The sequence below is a fragment of the Callorhinchus milii genome, unplaced genomic scaffold (assembly GCF_018977255.1).
Source record: "Callorhinchus milii isolate IMCB2004 unplaced genomic scaffold, IMCB_Cmil_1.0 Scaffold1, whole genome shotgun sequence".
Taxonomy (NCBI): Eukaryota; Metazoa; Chordata; class Chondrichthyes; order Chimaeriformes; family Callorhinchidae; genus Callorhinchus; species Callorhinchus milii.
Window position 1 is genome coordinate 51,664,103 of NW_024704742.1, and position 20,048 is coordinate 51,684,150.

The window sequence follows — 20,048 nt, forward strand, 5'->3', positions numbered from 1 at the left end:
GAATGATATGATAAGGCAAGGATTATTATTATTGTTGCCATGATTAAGAGTATCCAAACCAGACTAAGAGTTCCAATATGCATGTCAGCTACACATGAAGATTTCCCTGTGTCTGAAATGGAATGTGCACTCTTCCCTGGAGGGATGCATCTTGCTTACCTAATTCCAGAGGTTGGGGAGAGCCAAGCCTGGGAACTTCAGAGAGTGTTTTGCAGGCAAAGCTAGAGTTTAACCAGCTAAATCCTCATAGCTTGCCATTGCGAACACTGTCTGGCAAGCTTTCCTGCTGCTACCCATTAGGGCTTTGGCTTTCAGATGAGTGGAATGAAACTCTGCCCCCACTGTCGATCTGCTCTGCCAAGTCCAGCCTATAAGCTACGGTGACTGGTCTGCCAAGGCAATGCCTTGGAATACTGCAGCCCCACCTGACTCAGGAACTGGATTAGAGGGCTGACTCGATTTCGATATTCTGTTACTAAGCGGATCAACTTGGAGGTAGTTTAGCCCCAAATAAACTCTGCTTATATCCCCCCATCCCCAAAGCAAATTGACCACGGTTTGTCTGCCTATATAATCACTAGAGTTGACAGCAATTACCTATGATCATTTTGACATGTTTCAATGTTATTAATACTATTAGATTACAAAGGTTAAATATTATATAATAATCTTTGCATATGATATAGTGTCTCAGCATCTCAAAGCATTTTATAGGATATACTGTAAAGTGGTGTGACTTGTGGATTAAAATATTAATATATAAATTATATACTATATAATTAATATACTGTATTATATGTAAATATTAAGAAACATAAGAGTTTTAATCAGCTCATACTTTTAAGTCTCAGATATGATTAACTTATAAGTTCTTGCTCCTTTTCAAATTGTGATTAGCCTGACTACAAAGTGGATGCAGATTGTTGGAACAAATGCCTACTAATAACAATGAAAATCCTTGCATTGGTGTAGCATCTTATCTCATCATTGAGATGTCTCAAAGTGCTTTACCGGTTTACTGTAAACTGTAGTGACTATCTATGTGTAAGTGAACACGGCAACCAATTTGCATTCAGCATTGTCCCACAAACAACTATGAAGTGAATGATCAATTTTTATTTGGGGAATTGTTGGCCAGGACATGGGGAGAAACTCCCTTCTCTTTTTGAATAGTGTCGCAGGATCACTAATGTCCAACTGAACAGAAGGACTTGACCTTTATTTAACATCTCATCTGAAGGATGGGTAGACTTGAAGTATGGAGGAACATTACTAGAAAAATTAACTCTTAGCCTACAACATTGATGTTTTATTCAAATACTCATTCATTAGTAGCTCACTGAGAACAAATAGTTATCAAAATGGCATGATGATTTTCGAGGATGATCATACAATAATAAAATTCTACCTCGCTGTTCATATTCCTTTGACTTTCAAGTACACTTTGATTGTTCAGTGAAGGGTATTTGTAAAATCTGCACTTACTATCATCTCAATTATAAACCTAGTTTGAATTCATTAGTGTTTCTTAAAACCAGTACTGCAGTATAACACATAACAGTACAATGAGAATGTTCATTCATGCCATGATGCAGAGACCAATGATTAGTTAATCCACTGCACGGCTGTTCGTGGGATGTTGTTGGCTGCTGTATTTGGCTACAAATTCACAAGCTGAATTTATACTATGATTCATTTTGACATTTAACCATTTTTTTAAAAAAGAAAAACAGAGAAGAGTAAATATTATATTCTATCTTGTCTGGCTTCTTTCTATTTGCTTGTAGCTTTTCTTATTCTTTTCTGGTATCGCTTCTGGAATAAAATATATAGCACTTTGTGTTTCTGTGGATGTTACATGAATGAGTCCAAAGCCACATTAGGCTATGAATGCAGTGCAGTGCCTCAGCCCACATCAAGTTGAATGAGCAAACCCTGCCTGAGGAGCCTCACTTGACAACCTAAAATAATATTAAAAAATATAGAACCACAAGAGACTGGCATAAAAACATTTTAAAAATCTAGATATTAAAACACGTTAAGAACTGAAAAAAATAATTTATCCTGAATAAATATCCTGAAAAAATATAATACTTTAAAAAATTGTCAAGATGTTTCTTTTTTTTAATCAAACTTGTATTTTGGCCATTTTTTGTGCTGATCAAGTGAAGGACTGAAGAATGGAATACTTTTCAATTAGAGCAACCAAATGCCCAGAGGATAATTTCTGTTTGTTTGCAAATTTACTTTCCTTGGCAGTGTGTATGTACGGTTCTCTGTGTGTCAGTAAATTTACTTACATGGGCTTTGTGCACTTCATCTGTAATCCCATTAATGTGGAATGTTGTAAGAGGGTTGGCAAATAATTTACATTTAAACCTATTATTGGAGCTGCATCTCACAAGCAGAGTTCACAGCATTAGCTTATGAGCTCATACCATCTTAGAACTATTTTTATTGCTGTGGTGTGTACTCCACCCTTGTTGTTTTTTTTATTTTAATCATCTGATGTATTCGTTTGCTATCTGCAATCTCTCATCCTTTGTCTTCTATTTATCTTTCCTGGCACTGCTTCTTCCTTTCTGCTGTAAACTATTATACCATTTTACCAGTATAGCACTCCAGTTGTGAATAGCGGATCCCATAGTAAAAGGCTGCTCTCCCAATGACATTGACCTCCAATGGACTACAGCATATATTGTTTCAAGTAACCATTTTGCACCCAGCAGGACACCAACATGCACTTTTAGCAAACTATACACTCGGGTTGTCATGCATTACAAATACGGAGAATGAACTGCTTATGTTCAATTGAAACAATTTGCCACTTATGCCAAGCACACCATTTGGTGTTTTATTTTCTTCACCCTATCATTTTCAATATGTCAATATGGAGTCCTGTAGCTCGGTGGTTAGAGCACTCGCCTCGCAAACGAGAGACCTGGGTTCAATTCCCGGCAGGGCGAAATGTTGAGCAAGCTTCCTTACTCCACATGCCTCTGTTTACCTAGCAATAAGTAGGAATTCGGTTGTTAGTCAATTGGCGAATCGCTTTTCCGATGGTAATACTCTACCTTTCCTCCTCTACCCTCAACTCCACGACCACCGATGTCCTGACAGCTGCCTGTCCGACATCGAGTCCTGGACGAGAGACAACTTTCTTCAGCTCAACGTGCGCAAAACTGAGGCCCTCCTGATTGGCTCACGTCAGCGCCTCCGCACCTCAGGCGCTGACAGCATCAGCATCCAAGGCTGCACTCTCCACCTCTCAAAGCCAGTCAGGAACCTCGGCGTTTTGTTCGACCCTGAGCTGTCCTTTCTCCCTCATATCCGCGCCACAACTGGCACCGCCTTCCATCACCTCCGGAACATTGCCAGATTACGGCACTACCTCACCCCTCACGCTGCTGAAACTCTGGTCCACGCCTTTATCACCTCAAGGCTGGACTATGGGAACTCTCTCCTCGCCGGCCTTCCCGCCACCTCCCTCCACAAGCTGCAGGTCATTCAGAACTCTGCAGCTCGTGTACTGTCCCGCACCAGGCTTCGCAACCACATCACTCCCACCCTCGCTCGCCTCCACTGGCTCCCCATCCCCCAGAGGATCGAATTCAAGATCCTCACCCTCACCTACAAGGCCATTCACAGCCTCGCTCCCTCCTACCTCTCCAACCTACTATCCCCCTACCTACCCGCCCGTACCCTCCGTTCCTCTGGCTCCGGTCTGCTCCACATCCCCCGCCCCAACCACCCTACCATCGGTGGCCGAGCCTTCAGCCTCTCAGCCCTGAGACTCTGGAACTCTATCCCCCAGTGCCTTCGCCGCCTCCTCCCTTTCCTCCTTCAAGGCCGGTCTCAAGACCTTTCTCTTTGACCGTGCCTTCAGCTCCCCTCTCGACTCTCTACCCCCTCCTCGCTCCCTCCCTTCCCTCCCCTCACCCTGACCATTTCCCCCCTTGCTCGGGTCCTGACCCAACTGTACAGCGCCTTGGGACGTCCTCCCGACGTGAAAGGCGCTCAATAAATGGAATCTTGTTGTTGTTGTTGTAATAATTCCTTAAAACAAAAAATTTGGTTCCTTCGATCCACGACTGTTTATGGGATGCTGATGTGCACAATTGGCTGCCGTGTTTCGCCTAAAAATATACAATCAATTTGCTTTACAGTATATTCTGTGAAGCGCTTTGAGACGTCTAGAAGACCTGATAAGACGCTATATCAAATGCAAGGATTATCATTATTATTTTATTTTGTTTGTATTTATATTAATTTCAATTGTCAATTCATGTTTTTTGTTGATGATGTCCCTATTAGTGATCAATTGAAGCAGGGTACTTCTAACTTGTTCTTTCTTAGAAGTATGGGCAAAGAATTTTGCCCTTTACTGTAAATGGAAAGTAAGAAATGTCATGTTATTGGGTTGTTGCTAATTGAGCAATCTCGATGGTCACATGTCTCAAGAGTTTGTCCTGACACAAAAAAATTGAATTATTTCACTTTTTTGGGGGGGGGGGCACAGTGTCAAATTATTATTATTCCCAAATTTTCTTTTTCACTCAGTAGTTCAGATTGTTCTTTTTATTATAAAGATCCTAAAATGAAATGATTTAAAATAGTTTAAAAATGGTAAAAATATACATAGTTATTATTTTACCATCAAGTTGATGATGTCATTTTACTTGCCTGCTTTTAATCTGTGATGTGTGTCAGTGTACGAAGGGAGAGACATTTGTTTTGTAGTTTGCTCACTATTAAAATAAAGGAAGGGAAAAGCGAATAATGAAGTTGGACTCCATTGTAACACAGCCTGGTGTAGTGCAAATCTGTTTATACCTTGGGTGTTCTGGTTCTGACTGCATGGGTGTGCACATTGTGTGCAAATGCAGAACCTCTGGTGTCTTGCTGTGTCCCTGCAAAAGCTCATGAAAGCAGTTGTCATTTTGTGCATGGCGCTGACCATAGTGGCCATTGTTTTAGCTAGCCCCATTATAACATGCCATCTGATTTTATGAATCTAAAACCACCAGTTTTAATGGGATCTGACTATTTTTACGGGTCCTCAACCTGGCCCATTAAGGTATGGAATGTTACTGGTGTTAACAGGTCCAAAATGTGATACTTGTTAACAAGGTTGTAAATCCTCCCCAAATAAAATCGATCACTCACTTCATGGATGTTTGTGGGACATTGTGGAGTGCTGTGAGGTGCTTTGACATTTCGAAGACATAAGGCACTATATCAAATGCAAGGGTTACTATGATTTAAATAGCAGTTCCTGCTGCTAATCCAGAAATGCATGCATCAAGCTAAATCATATGACCTCTGTTCTGACACATTTTGTTTCCAGAGTGGAGTTCCCACAGGACAACATGACACATTTCTGGTTCAATTGAAGTCAGTTTTGCGACTCAGAGTCAGTCTTTTCGACTCGGAGTCTCTATTTATGAATATTGCGTTTTGCATCCCACTGTGTCGATTTCACTGCAGCAAAGCACTTCACATTGAAAGGAGAAATTATCAAGGTCAGCCCTTCCCACAGGAAAACCAGCCACAGACTTGATCAAGTGCACTGAGAATGAGACAACAAATAAACAAGATCAGAAAGGAGACCAGGAGATAATCAGATCAAAAGAAAAAATATAAAAAAGAGAAATAAGCATAAATAATCTGTAGAGGAAAGAAAGAGGGTAACAGAGGAGCCGAAACAGAATGAGCGACAAGAGAGACAGATAACTGACCCAAACAGAATGCAGAACAAAAACCAGAATGCAGGTCAATTTAATCCATCTGAAAGAATCCAAAGAGAGGAGCAGAAACAGTGTGGTAAATCATTAAGATTGGAAGACTAAAGATTAAAAATTAACCAGAGTATTGAGCTGAACAATTGATAGACTACATTCATGAGTTCTGAACCGTGCAGCCATTTATCTGGAACATGTACATTCCAGCTTCCAGCGGTATCCCAGACCTTCAGGTTGTTACAAAATTGAAACCCAAGGGATCTGAATATAGTCACAAGCTGGTGACATACATATTTGAATGAACTCTGAGGCTGCATTTTTAGGATTCTTGCGACCTGTTGGGAAGATTGAACCTTCAAGGTGAATTGCTTGAAATGATCAGACTTTGACCAGAGCTGTTTGAAGGCTTCAATTATTATTATTCTAATTAACAATACTTGCATTTGATAGTGCTTATCATGTCACAAAGTCATCTCAAAGCACATCAAAGGATATGCTGTACATTATAGTGATTGCATTTCTGTAGAAACGTTGGAGCCAATTTGCACTTAGCAAAATCAACATCTTGCATTTATATGTGCGTCAGCCTGGCTCAGTGCTAGCATGCAATGACAGATAAAGACATATTGAATCATGGGGAATCTTGACCCATCACTGAATGCGCACTTACTGGCTGCATTGATGAAGTCTGAATGCGCACTTACCTGCTGCGTTGAATTTCGCATGTGACAGTGTAGATTATTGATTAAATCGTATTTTATATGATTTATGCAGTTTACCTACAACTTGGATTTGCATAAGTAATATTAAATGTTATGACACGACTTATGTGAGTTTCACTGTACTCAACGTTCACAAGAGAACACAATTGAGATTCTGATGAAGAAGAATACTCTCAGTACATTTGATCTCCTTGCAATGTTCTCCCAACATGTAATGTATATGAATGTAAATTTGTATTGGATCTCATCCTTGCAGAATCTGTGTCAGTCTGGCTCAGTTGATAGTACTCTCACGTCTGAGTCAGAAAGTTGTGGGTTTAAGTTCTACATCGGGATTTTGAACTCACAACCTAGACTGACATGACAGCAACAACAACTTACCCCCATTTATGTAGTTCCCTTAACACAGGATAGTATGTGGGAGCACCAATACAATGCTGTAGGTATCCTGTATTGTTAGAGGTGCCGTCCTTCAGATGAGACATTAAACCAAGGTTTTGTCTATCTGTTCAGGCGCGGGTTGAAAATCTCATGGCACTATTTTAAAAGAGAAGGGAATTTCTCCTGGTGTTCTGGTCAACAAAACGCCAAAATAGATCATTCACTTAATGGCTGTTTGTGGGTCATTGCTTAGTGCAAATCGGCTGCAGAGTTTGTCCACAAATACAGTCAATCCACTTCACGGTAAAAAAAGACCCAATCCTGCAAAGTGGTTTGAGTTGCTATATGAAAAGGAAAAGGATACTGCTGTGCGCAATTGGCTGCTGCGTTTCGCCCACAAATATACAGTCAATTCAGCATATTCTGTGAAGCGCTTTGAGACGTCTGGAAGACATGAAACATAGAGTAACGGTGCTTTTGACACACAATGGCAGGCGTTCTCGCTGGAGTCACATCGTTCCGTTATAAGTGTCAGACTGCAGTCAGTCCCCACAAGGACCCTCTGTCCATGTCACAGGCAACCACAAAATATAGTCAATTCACTTTACAGTGTATTTACAGTGTATGCGGAGTCCTGTAGCTCAGTGGTTAGAGCACTCGCTTTGCAAGCGAGAGACCTGAGTTCAATTCCAGGCAGAGGGAGAAACCTTGGGCAAGTTTCCTTACTCCACACAGAGCCTAATAATAATCCCTCCAAAACCAAAAACAATAATAAATTGGTCATTTTCAATCTACGACTGTTTGTGGGACATTGCTGTGCGCAATTGGCTGCCGCGTTCGCCCACAAATATACAGTCAATTCACTTTACAGCATATTCTGTGAAGCGCTTCGGGACGTCCTCCCGACGTGAAAAGCGCTATATCAAAATGCAAGGATTATTATTATTATTATAAGCTCTGTGAGACGTCTCGAAGTCGTGGTGAGGCATATAACCATCAGCCACTGTCCCCGCCCCCCACAGCCAGTGCCCCGCCCCCCACAGCCAGTGCCCCGCCCACCGCCCCGCCTCCCACAGCCACTGTCCCCGCCCCCACAGCCAGTGCCCCGCCCACCGCCCCGCCCCCCACAGCCAGTGCCCCGCCCACCGCCCCGCCCCCCACAGCCAGAGTCCCCGCCCCCCACAGCCAGTGCCCCGCCCACCGCCCCGCCCACCCACAGCCAGAGTCCCCGCCCCCCACAGCCAGTGTCCCCGCCCCCCACAGCCAGTGCCCCGCCCACCGCCCCGCCCCCCACAGCCAGAGTCCCCGCCCCCCACAGCCAGTGCCCCGCCCACCGCCCCGCCCCCCACAGCCAGAGTCCCCGCCCCCACAGCCAGTGCCCCGCCCACCGCCCCGCCCCCCACAGCCAGTGCCCCGCCCCCTTGCGTCGCTCTGGCGGGTGTGAGTCTGCGCGGGGCTGGAGCGGCCCTCTTGCAGTAAGATGGCGGCCGGTGTCGGGTGAGTGGAGCGCGCGCTCTCACAGTTCGCGTTATTTTTAAACCAAAGCAGTCGATATTAAACTGAAAAAACATACGGCACAAACTGTGCAGACATTGCAATGCGACCGCCGCTGTGTGAGCTCGTTCCTACCCCCCCCCCCCCCCCACAGGGAGGGCTTGTGAGACCGGCTGAGCGACATGAGGCCTGGTCTCCCTCACACACTCACACACAACAGTCCTCAGTGTAGTGACCACCCGCTTTGCTGCCTGTCCCGGCGGGGGTCCGTGCCCTGGGCATGGTGAGGGGCAGGAGGGCAGGTCACAGCTGTGGGCGGTGCCGGGCCTGATCCCGGGCCTCTCTCGGCCACCACGTGGCTGAGCTCGAGGTGTTCCCTTCTGCCGGTTCAGGAGGGAGTGGCTCCATCCGCACCAACAGAGTCTGTGCTCATGCGGTGTCTGAGCCGACCCTTCCTTCCTTCCTCACCGCTGCCGTTCCTCAGTTACAATGTGATTATTCTCACAACAGTAGTTTCTTGGTCAGTTTACATTTCACTGACGTTTTCTCGTAAGATTTGCCCCATTCCACCCTTTATTTGAATATCTTGTCTCTATGTATGTACAGTACCACGCTCAATAAAATGAAAGGAGGTCATAGACTGATCCATAATTAATCTGCTTTGCCAAATTTGTACCCTTCACTATTCTATGGCCGCGTAGCATCTGTAGGTGGAATAATTTTAAAGGTCACCTATGACATTGAATGATAATGGCACATAGGAGAGTTAGCATCGTTTTCACGTTCCTTTCTCCCATTTCATCCGCATGGAAGCATGAGGTTCTGGGCAGTTGAAATGAAAAGCGGGTTTGTAATTCTACATGTCCTGTATCTGAGAGGAATGGCTTGAATTTGCTGTAAGAGGGTGAATTATTGGCTTGCCGTTCTGTAACAGGATGAATTGGGTACTGGATAGAAAAATAGAATCTCAGCTGTGATGTAAAATAAAAACTTGCTGTAATGAGGTCACCTACACTTACTCATTTCTATCATGTCTTTCTACAACCCCTCTTCTCCCCCACGGAATACTTGTGGAAATTCCAGGGTTTGAAATCAGAATGCACATAGGTCATCGAATGTTTAAGGAGGTGGTCACCCCACAGCCAAAGAGGGTTCAGAAGGAGAATGAGTGGGTGACCACCCGGCATGGTTGGAAGGGGGGAACGGGCAGTACAGAAATTCCCTGAGAGTGTGGCACTCACAAACCGGATCTCTGTACTGAATACCGGTCAGGGCGATGACACCTCTGGGAAGGGGAGTCAAATGCAATTGTCATTGGGGACATAATGGTGAAAGGAGTAGACAGGTGTTTCTGCAACCATAGACATGACTCTTGCATGGTATGTTGCCTCCCTGGTGCCAGGGTTGAAGACATCATGGAATGGGTGCAAAACTAGGGGGAACATCCAGAAGTCATGGTCCATGTTGGGATCCCTGACGTACGGAAAAAAAGGGCTGAGATCCCGTCAGGGAGAGTATCAGAAGCTAGGGAAAAGGCTAAAGAGTAGGACCTGAAAGGTGGTGATCTCTGGATTACTCCCAGTGCCTCGTGCAAGTGAGTATCAAAACAGTAGGATGAAACTCATGAATGCATGGCCTGAGAAATGGTGCAGAAAAGAGGGCTTCAGGTTCTTGAATCATTGGGAACAGTTTTGGGGCAGGTGGAACCTATACAAGGTGGATGGGTTTTTCCTGAACAGGACTGGGGCCAATGTCCTCGCAGGGAGGTTAACTCGTGCTGTGGGGAAGGGAATCAGGATATAGCATTTGAGAGGACAAACAAGTTACATAGAGGGCTGAGAGCGACAAATAGCAATGTAATAAGGAGAAATCCAGAAAAAGGAGGGATTAGACGGGGGAGAAATGCAGAGCAGACTAAGTTGGTCTTGGAGTGCATGTGTGTAAATGCATGGGGTGTGACGAATAAGATTGGTGAGCTGCAGGCTCAAGTTGCCACATGGAGTTATGATGATGTTCCAATAACGGAGACCTGGCTCAAACAAGAGCAGGAATTGGAGCTGAATATTCCTGGCTACAATGCATTCAGGAGGGATAGGGAAGGAAAAAAGGGAGTGCAGGTGGCAATATTGATTAAAGACATGGTTACGGCCCTGGAAAGGGACGAAGTGCTAGCTGTTGCTCTGTTAGGTGTATACTGTAGACTACCTTTGGGAGAGACTAATAGAAATGTAATAAGTAATAATCCAGAAAAGGGAGGGATTAGATGGGGGAGAATTGCAGAACAGACTTAAGTTCTCATCTCAGTACTTCTATAAAATCCATACTCTTTGGCTCTCGTCAACATCCAAATCTCACGGTTCTCACCTCCACCTACCCGATCTCCCCCTAAAACTCTCCGAACCTGTACGCAACCTAGGCGTCAGGTTCGACCCCCAATTATCCTTCCTCCCCCACATCCGGTCCCTCACCAGCGCCGCTTTCTTCCATCTCCGACGCATCGCCCATCTCCACCAGTACATCTCTCCGAAAGCCTCTGAAACCCTGGTCCATGCCTTTGTCACCTCTCGGCTAAACTATTCAAACGCCCTCCTCGCCGGCCTCCCATCCACTACCATCCATAAAATCCAGATTATTCAAAACTGCCACCCGCATTCTCACCCGCACCAAACTCCGCTCCCCGATCACCCCAGCCCTTGCCAGACTGCACTGGCTGCCTATCCCAGAGAGGATCAACTGCAAGATCCTCACCCTTGTATTCAAATCCCTCCACTTTTCTGCACCCCCCTGTCTCTCTGACCTCCTCAAAACAGTGCCCGTTGCCTTCATTCCTCTGGGTCTGGCCTCCTCCTTGTCCCTCGAGTCCTCCGCTCCACCCTTGGTGGCTGTGCCTTCAGCCATTATGCCCAGAGGCTATGGAACTCCCTTCCTCACTCCCTTCGCCTCACCCCCTCTCTTCCTATTTTCAGGTCTCTGCTGAAGACCTTCCTTTTCGACCTTTGGTCATCTTCCTCCCCCTCTCCCTGGCTCGGCCCCGGGATCCGTTACGGTGAAGCGCTCTGAGATGCCGTCCGGCGTGGAGGCTGCTATATAAATCCAAGTTGTTATTACCAAATAGCGGGAAGGAGATAGACAAGCAAATCTGCAAGCAGATTTCAGGAAGATGGAAAACCCAATAGAGTAGTGATAATGGGGGGGCTTCAATTATCCTATCATAGCCTGGCAAAATAACAATGTAAAGGGCAAGGAGGAGGAAGGATTCCTGAAATGTGTGCAGGATAACTTTCTGGATCAGTATGTTTCCAACCCAACAAGGAGGGAAGCAGTGCTGGATCTGGTTCTGGGGAAAGAAGTAGGGCAAGTGGAGCAGGTTTCAGTAGGAGAGCACCTGGACAACGGTGATCACAACATCATTAGGTTTAGAGTACTTATGGAAAGGGACAAGGAGTAATCAAAGGTGAAGATACTCAACTGGGAGAGGGCTAATTTTAGTGAGTTAAAAAGGGACCGAGCCAAGGTGGACTGGAAAGAAAGATTGGCAGGTAAAACAGCTAATGAGCAATGGGAAGCCTTCAAGGAGGTCATAGTTCGGGGACAGAACAAATAGATTCCCACAAAGGGCAAAGGTAGGGCATCCAAACCTCCCTGGATGAATAAGGAAATTGGGATTAAAATAAAACAGAAAAGGGAGGCTTATGATAAATGTCAGGTCCAAAATACCGGAAATAATCAAATAGAATATAGAAAGTACAGAGGAGAACTGAAAAAGGAGGGGCAAAGAGATTGTATGAGAAAAGATTAGCGGGTAACATCAAAGGGAACCCTGAGGTATTTTATAAGCATATAAAGAATAAAAGGTTTGTCAAAGGTAGGGTGAGTTCAATGAGAGGCCAAAGAGGGAATCTTCTTGTGGAGGCAGAGGGCATGGCTGACATACTGAATGAGTACTTTGCATCTGTCTTCACAAAACAAGAGGATGCAACCAATACTGTATCGGAGGAGAGTAGAGAAATTGGATAAGATAAGAATAAGCCGAGAGGAGGTACTGATAAGATTGTCAGTACTCGAGGTAGATCAGTCTTCCTGTCCGAATTGGATGCATCCTAGGTTACTGAGGGAAGTAAAGGTGAAAATAGCAAAGGCTCTGGCCACAATCTTTCAATCCTCCTTGGACACCGGGGTGGTACCAGAGGACTGGAGGGTTGCAAATGTTACTCCCCTGTACAAAAAGGGGCAGAAGAATAAACCAGGAACTACAGGCCAGTCAGCCTAGCGTCATTAGTGGGGAAACTTCTAGTGACTATAATGTGGGACAAAATTAATTTTCACTTAGCAAAATATGGCTTAAAGGACAGGCAACACGGATTTGTTAAAGGCAAATCATGTCTAACAAACCTGACGAGTTTTTTGATGAAGTAACGGAGAAGGTGGATGAAGGTAGTGCAGTTGATGTAGTTTATATGGATTTTTAAAAGGCGTTTGATAAAGTGCCACATAAGAGACTTGTGAGCAAAATCAAAGCCCACGGTATTAAAGAGACAGTGGCAGCATTGGTTACAGAACTGGCTGGGAGACAGATAGCAGAGAGTGCTGGTGAATGGTTGTTTTTCTGACAGGAGGGAAGACATGGACAGACATGTGGCAGATGACGGTTAATGTGGAGTGATACGTTTCAGAAGGAAGAATTAGGAGAGGCGTTATAAGCTTGAAGATACAATCTTAAAGGGGCTGAAGGGGCAGAGAGACCTGGGGTTTATATAAGTAAATCTTTGAAGGTGGCAGGACAGATAGATAAAGCTGTTAAAAAAGCATACAGGCTACTCGGCTTTATAAATAGGGACATAGAATACAAAAGTCAGGAAGTTATCATAAACCTTTATAAAACACTGGTTAGGCCTCAGCTAGAGACTGTGTTCAGTTCTGGGCCTCCCCACATTTTGGGAAGGATGTCAAGGCATTGGAGAGGGTACAAAGGAAATTTACCAGGAATGAGGAACTTCAGTTATCAGGAGAGACTAGAGAAACTAGGATTATTCTCCTTGGAGCAGAGAAGGTTAAGAGGAGACTTAATAGAAGTTTTCAAAATTATGAGGGGTTCAATAGGATGAACAAGGAGAAACTATTTCCACTGGCGGGTGGAAGTAACCCAAGGGCACCGATTTAAAATAGTTGTTAAAAGAAATGGGAGGTGAGGAGAAATTTTTTCACACAGTGAGTTCGGATCTGGAATGCATTGCCTGAAAGGGTGGTGGAAACCGATTCCGTAACAACTTTTAAGAGAAGTAGATAATTATTTAGGGAGGACAAGTTTGCAGGGGCTATAGGGAGAGCGGGGGAGTGGGATTGAATTGGATAACTCTTTTCAAAGAGCCGGCACAGACACGATGGGCCGAATGGGGGGGGCGCATCCTGCTTTAATAATTCTGGAGTGAATTAGACACAGGTTGGAAACAAGTAAGACTTAGGATCCTCAGAGTATGTATTGAGGTAATGGGCTGCAGTTTTAATCTGTATAGCCTGTCATTCAAAGTGTTTGCCCTCCCCGATCTCCTTTGTTTCAAGCAGTATCCTATTTTTTGGTTAAAAATGTTATTTTTATGTAGGGTGCATATGCAGCTGATTTGCATTGATGAAGATTGTCAGAATGAATGAATCTGAAAGTAATAATGGACTATGAGGTATGGATAATCAATTTCTCTTAAAACTAAAGTATCTGTCTGCATACCTTAATAATAATTAATAAATAATCCCTTTCCAGCTTTGCCCATTTGAGACCGACTGTGTCTTTAAGTGGCCAACACAGAAGGGTAAATAATTTTCTCTCAAAAACCCAAAGTAAAAGGTTTGTCAGTGCTTTGGATCCTGTCGGGAGAAACATTTTCTACATAAAACTAGTTAAAATAAATATTTATGAAGGTGACATTTCAGATGTACAATTTCTACATCTGTTCAATTTGTTATGGTAGGGTTTCTGTTCATATTTATAACTGATTGTCACCATTAACAATATATTCTAAAGTATTCGTTGGTAACTAATTAAGCTTGAAAAGATACTTTATTAACCCGTCCTTTGAATGTAATGTCTTGTCATTAAGAATACACCACAGAACCATCATAACTGTAGGTTTCATATTGCATGTGTGAGAGTTTGCATTTTCTCATGGATATGTACATGTCCTGCCAATTATAGCTTAAATTACAATTAAGGATGGTGAAACCTGATGTAAATAATATTATAATAATAAATGTTTGAAATGTTGGTACTAAAATCTTGTGCAAAAAAACAATGATTTTGCTTTTATTACAGAAATTGAATAAACTGATCTGTCCTGGAAACGGAAAGCTGTAGCAAATGTTACTTTGGCGTATATGAGGTATGACGAGTAAATTAAACTTTCTTTTGGTCCCCTTCCAGCTTTGCCCATCTAAGGCTAACTGTGCCTTAAAGTGGCCAACACAGAGGGGAAGATTGTTTTCTCTCTAAAACCCTAAGCAAAAATATTGTTTGTGCTTTGGATCCTGTCGAGAGGAACAATGATATTTTCTCTTCTTGAAATGAATGCTTTGGTAGCTTTACAATTGCTGCAACAACAAATGAATGAGGAATTCAGTGTACCAATGTAGATAGAATGCAGAAATGACTAACAAATTGACATGTTTGAAAGCCTACATAAAACTAGGTTAGTTTTATGTAGGCTTTCATATAACATCCATAGAATAAAACTATGGATATTATATATTATGACTAGCACACAGCCTCTTTATCACCTTACACCATTTATAATAATGGATTCTGATTGGGAGTCATGTCTATATAATGATTTTCTATTTCTGCAAGCTGTCGACAGTAAACTGAAAACTCGACCACTTGAGTTGTCATGCTGTCAATATCCCGGCCGCATTTCTTTATATATTTATACATATGCTTAACCTACCACTTCTGATAAAATCACTAAGACCCTTTCCCTTGGAGTGACGAGTATCCTATTCTTTGGTTAAAAATGTTATTTTTATGTAGGGTGCACATGCAGCTGATTTGCATTGATGAAGATTGTCAGAATGAATGAATCTGAAAGTAATACTGGACCATGAGGTATGGGTGATCAATTTCTCTTAAAACTAAAGTATCTGTCTGCATATCTTAATAATAATTAATGAATAATAATCCCTTTCCAGCTTTGCCCATTTGAGACCGACTGTGTCTTAAGTGGCCAACACAGAAGGGTAAATAATTTTCTCTCAAAAACCCAAAGTAAAAGGTTTGTCAGTGCTTTGGATCCTGTCGGGAGAAACATTTTCTACATAAAACTAGTTAAAATAAATATTTATGAAGGTGACATTTCAGATGTACAATTTCTACATCTGTTCAATTTGTTATGGTAGGGTTTCTGTTCATATTTATAACTGATTGTCACCATTAACAATATATTCTAAAGTATTCGTTGGTAACTAATTAAGCTTGAAAAGATACTTTATTAACCCGTCCTTTGAATGTAATGTCTTGTCATTAAGAATACACCACAGCACCATCATAACTGTAGGTTTCATATTGCATGTGTGAGAGTTTGCATTTTCTCATGGATATGTACATGTCCTGCCAATTATAGCTTAAATTAAAATTAAGGATGGTGAAACCTGATGTAAATAATATTATAATAATGAATGTTTGAAATGTTGGTACTAAAATCTTGTGCAAAAAACCAATGATTTTGTTTTTATTACAGAAATTGAATAAACTGATCTGTCCTGGAAACGGAAAGCTGTAGCAAATGTTACTTTGGAGTATATGAGGTACGACGAGTAAATTAAACTTTCTTTTGGTCCCCTTCCAGCTTTGCCCATCTAAGGCTAACTGTGCCTTAAAGTGGCCAACACAGAGGGGAAGATTGTTTTCTCTCTAAAACCCTAAGCAAAAATATTGTTTGTGCTTTGGATCCTGTCGAGAGGAACAATGATATTTTCTCTTCTTGAAATGAATGCTTTGGTAGCTTTACAATTGCTGCAACAACAAATGAATGAGGAATTCAGTGTACCAATGTAGATAGAATGCAGAAATGACTAACAAATTGACATGTTTGAAAGCCTACATAAAACTAGGTTAGTTTTATGTAGGCTTTCATATAACATCCATAGAATAAAACCATGGATATTACATATTGTGACTAGCACACAGCCTCTTTATCACCTTACACCATTTATAATAATGGATTCTGATTGGGAGTCATGTCTATATAATGATTTTCTATTTCTGCAAGCTGTCGACAGTAAACTCCTGAAAACTCGACCACTTGAGTTGTCATGCTGTCAATATCCCGGCCGCATTTCTTTATATATTTATACATATGCCTAACCTACCACTTCTGATAAAATCACTAAGACCCTTTCCCTTGGAGTGACGAGTTATCAGGAATTTATTGTATTTGCATGTTGTTATTTATGATTATTTATTTGATGTGAAAGTGAACTATTTTATAGTTTGCTTGCAGTACCGGCAAAGAAATGAAGTTATGACCATGATTTTACTTGGAACATGATTTATCTGGTGGTGTGAAAATGTTTATTCAGTACTCAGTTAGTGGCACAGTGTAGGGCAAGAGATGGGGGAGAGATAAAGAAAACGGAGGGAGGGAAATAGAAAACAACAAAATTAAATTTGTAAAGTGCCTTTCCCACCAGGAGGACATCCCAAGCCACTAAACAGTCCAGGGATCAGGACCCGACTCGGTGGGGGGTTGGTGGTGGCAGGGTTGGGGTGGGGGGGAGGTAGAGAGGTAGGAGGGAGGCTGAAGGCATGTTTGAAACGGAGGATCTTGAAGGAGGCAAATATGCTTTGGACCCTGTCGAGAGGAAAACTCTACAAAGTATTTGAGACTTGGACAGAAAGAGAGAGAATGGCTTAGATCAGTGGTAATATAGTCATAATGTTATGCAAGAATTTTTTGGTGACTGCTACAGACAATTTATTCTATATGGTGACCAAATCTGCAGTGTTAAATATATAAATGCAAATTGTTGTTGGCCCCGTTTGCCATCAAAGAAAACTGCTCTGAAGTGGCCAACAGAAGCGATAGGCTCAGATTTTTCTCTTAAAACCCAAGGTAAACCCTGCCCCCATCCCCGGCTCGGCGTTGTGCTCCAGCACTGTCAAGTTCTATGGGACACCACCCTGCGTGAGGGGCGCTATATAAATGCAAGTTGTTCTAAAAGGTCACATGTATAACCCAAGGAATCAACCATCACAGCAGTGCTTCCCACATCTTTTGAATCACTTCCTTATCCTCAGTGCAGATTACGGTTTCTATTCTTATTACCGTTGGTTTAAGGGCTTCTATAAGTGAAAGGCTAACATGGATAGGTGGCAAGAAACTGAACGCAGATGGAAAAACTGGAACTTGAGAAGCACATTAACTGGATTTTTTTTGGTTGAACTAATTTGCTTTTCTTCACACAGAGGTCAAATACATTAGATGGACTAACAAAGAGCTGCCATTATACCGGGTCTTGAAATTTTCGAGATCAATATGAGGTATGAATTTAACTGTCCATTTTCCATGCCCTTTCCAGCTTTGCCCATCTAAGATGAACCATGTCTTAAGTGGCCAACACAAAAGGGTAGAGCAGATTCTCTCTAAAACCCAAAGCAAAAGATCATGTCTATGCTTTGGATCCTGTCGAGAGGAACAATGGTGTTTTCTCTTGTTGAAATTAATTGCGTTGGTAGCTTTACTATTGCTGCAACATCAAATGAATGAGAAATTCAGTGTACCAATGTAGAATTAACTGACTAATTGACATGTTTGAAAGCCTTTCAAGGATGTTATATGTTGTGACTATCCTCTGTGTCACCTTACAATGTTTACAATGGATTCTAATTTGGAGTTGTATCTACATAATGATTTTCTATTTCTGCACCCTGTCTACGGTAAACTCCTGAAAACTTGACCACTTGTGTTGTGCTGTCAATATCACAGCCTTATTTATTTAGTTATTTATATATATGCCTAACCCGTCCTCCTGATAACATCACTAAGCCCCCTTTCCCTTGAAGTGATGAGTTATCAGGAGCTTATTGTATTTGCATGTTTACTATTTACCTTCCATGTGAAAGTTTGAGCTTAGGGTGTGTTGCAATACAAGCAAAGAAATGTAGTTATGATCATGATTTTATTTGGAACATGATTTATCAGTGATACTTAGTAATCAGTGTAGGAGTAATCAGTTAGTGGTAAGAGATGGGGAGAGATGAAGAAAACAGGGAGAGAAAATGAAAATCTTACAAAGTTGGTGAGACGGGCAGTGTGATACTCTAGTTATAATGTTATGGAAGAATTTTTTGGTTACTGCGAAAGGTAATCTATTCTATTCTAAACTGTTCTGAAGTGGCCAACAGAAAAGACATGGCAGATTTTTTTCTAAAACCCAAGGTAAAAAGTCACATGTATAACCACAACAGCAATGGTTCCGCATCTTTTGAATCACTTCCTTATCCTCAATGCAGATTATGGTTTCTCTATTTTTATTACCGTTAGTTTAAGGGCTTCTGTAAGTGAAAGGCTGGCATGGATAGGGGGCAAGAAACTGAACTGAATGCAGATGAAACAACTGGAATTTGAGAAGCATATTAACTTTTTTGGGGGGTTGAACTAATTTCCTTTTCTTCGTACAGGTACTCAAACACATCAGATGGAGTAGCAAAGAGCTGCCATAATGCCGTGTCTTGAAACTTTTGAGACCAATATGAGGTATGAATTATTTAAGTGTCCATTTTCAATGCCCTTTCCAGCTTTGCCCATCTAAGATAAACCATGTCTTAAGTGGCCAACACGGTAGAGCAGATTCTATCAAAAACCCAGAGTAAAAGATCATGTCGGTGCTTTGGATCCTGTCGGGATCACATTCAATTTCATTGTACTTTAATGCGTTTCAAAGCAATGTGACCAAAAGAAAACTGGTGAAGATAAAATGAAAATAAGCATAGAAAACTCTGCTATTCATGTCCCCTCGAGTATTACAGTGCTATTATAATTGGTTCCCTGTTCTTGCAGGAGGTGAATAAAGTAGACCAGGAACAAGTAAATGCAAGTTTATGGAAAACAGTTGCAGGAAGATGGTATGAAAATATATTCGAGTTCAAAATCCCTTTCTTCAAATTCCTCTACAGTCTTGCCCCACCGTACCTCAGACTGTACCAACCCATTCATTCAGTGGGCACCAGCTTGCTTCATGCTCGCTACCCGAACGTTGGCAGTCGGGCTCTCAGCCTATCTCACTCCCTAGTCTGGAACTCCATACCGGAATCCCTCCCGACTCCCACGCTCACCTCTTGAAAAGTCAGTCAAAACCTTCCTCTTTGACCAAACCTTCAGTCATCTCTCTCTTCCCTCCCCCCCCGACTCCCACTCCAGCTTGGGTGCCAGCCAGGACTGTCGAGTGCCTTGGGACATCCTCCCAACATGAAAGGTGCTATGTAAATTTGTATTGTATTCTACACATTTATAAAATAGAAAGGAACCTATTGATCCACCTGTCCAGTTTTGCAAATGTTAAATTACTACTGTTTACAATAAATGGGATGGATTACCACAAATGTGCTTGTGCTCTGTTTCTTGACTTTACATTGAGCTGGATTCAGAACTGGAATTTGCCTTACTCCCCAGGAATGTTCAATAAGTTATGTTTTCATATCTAAAAACTGGTGGCACATGCACAGAAC

The 20,048-nt window shown here is 42.4% G+C and overlaps 1 long non-coding RNA gene and 5 other non-coding genes across 6 annotated transcripts; all 6 read left to right on the forward strand.

The window, feature by feature from the left end:
- The first annotated feature begins 8,277 nt into the window (after positions 1 to 8,277).
- Positions 8,278 to 19,926, forward strand: LOC103178160. Its single transcript, XR_006085576.1, has 8 exons — positions 8,278 to 8,341; positions 13,939 to 14,013; positions 14,643 to 14,709; positions 15,354 to 15,428; positions 16,060 to 16,126; positions 17,787 to 17,861; positions 19,002 to 19,077; positions 19,381 to 19,926. It is a non-coding gene; the product is annotated as an uncharacterized LOC103178160 (long non-coding RNA).
- On the forward strand, positions 14,096 to 14,215 carry LOC121850795. Its single transcript, XR_006085769.1, has one exon. It is a non-coding gene; the product is annotated as a small nucleolar RNA SNORA26 (small nucleolar RNA).
- Positions 14,753 to 14,872, forward strand: LOC121850792. The gene has a single exon (XR_006085765.1). It is a non-coding gene; the product is annotated as a small nucleolar RNA SNORA26 (small nucleolar RNA).
- On the forward strand, positions 15,514 to 15,632 carry LOC121850794. Its single transcript, XR_006085768.1, has one exon. It is a non-coding gene; the product is annotated as a small nucleolar RNA SNORA26 (small nucleolar RNA).
- LOC121850793 lies at positions 16,170 to 16,289 on the forward strand. Its single transcript, XR_006085766.1, has one exon. It is a non-coding gene; the product is annotated as a small nucleolar RNA SNORA26 (small nucleolar RNA).
- Positions 17,902 to 18,021, forward strand: LOC121850791. The gene has a single exon (XR_006085764.1). It is a non-coding gene; the product is annotated as a small nucleolar RNA SNORA26 (small nucleolar RNA).
- Positions 19,927 to 20,048: the final 122 nt, after the last annotated feature.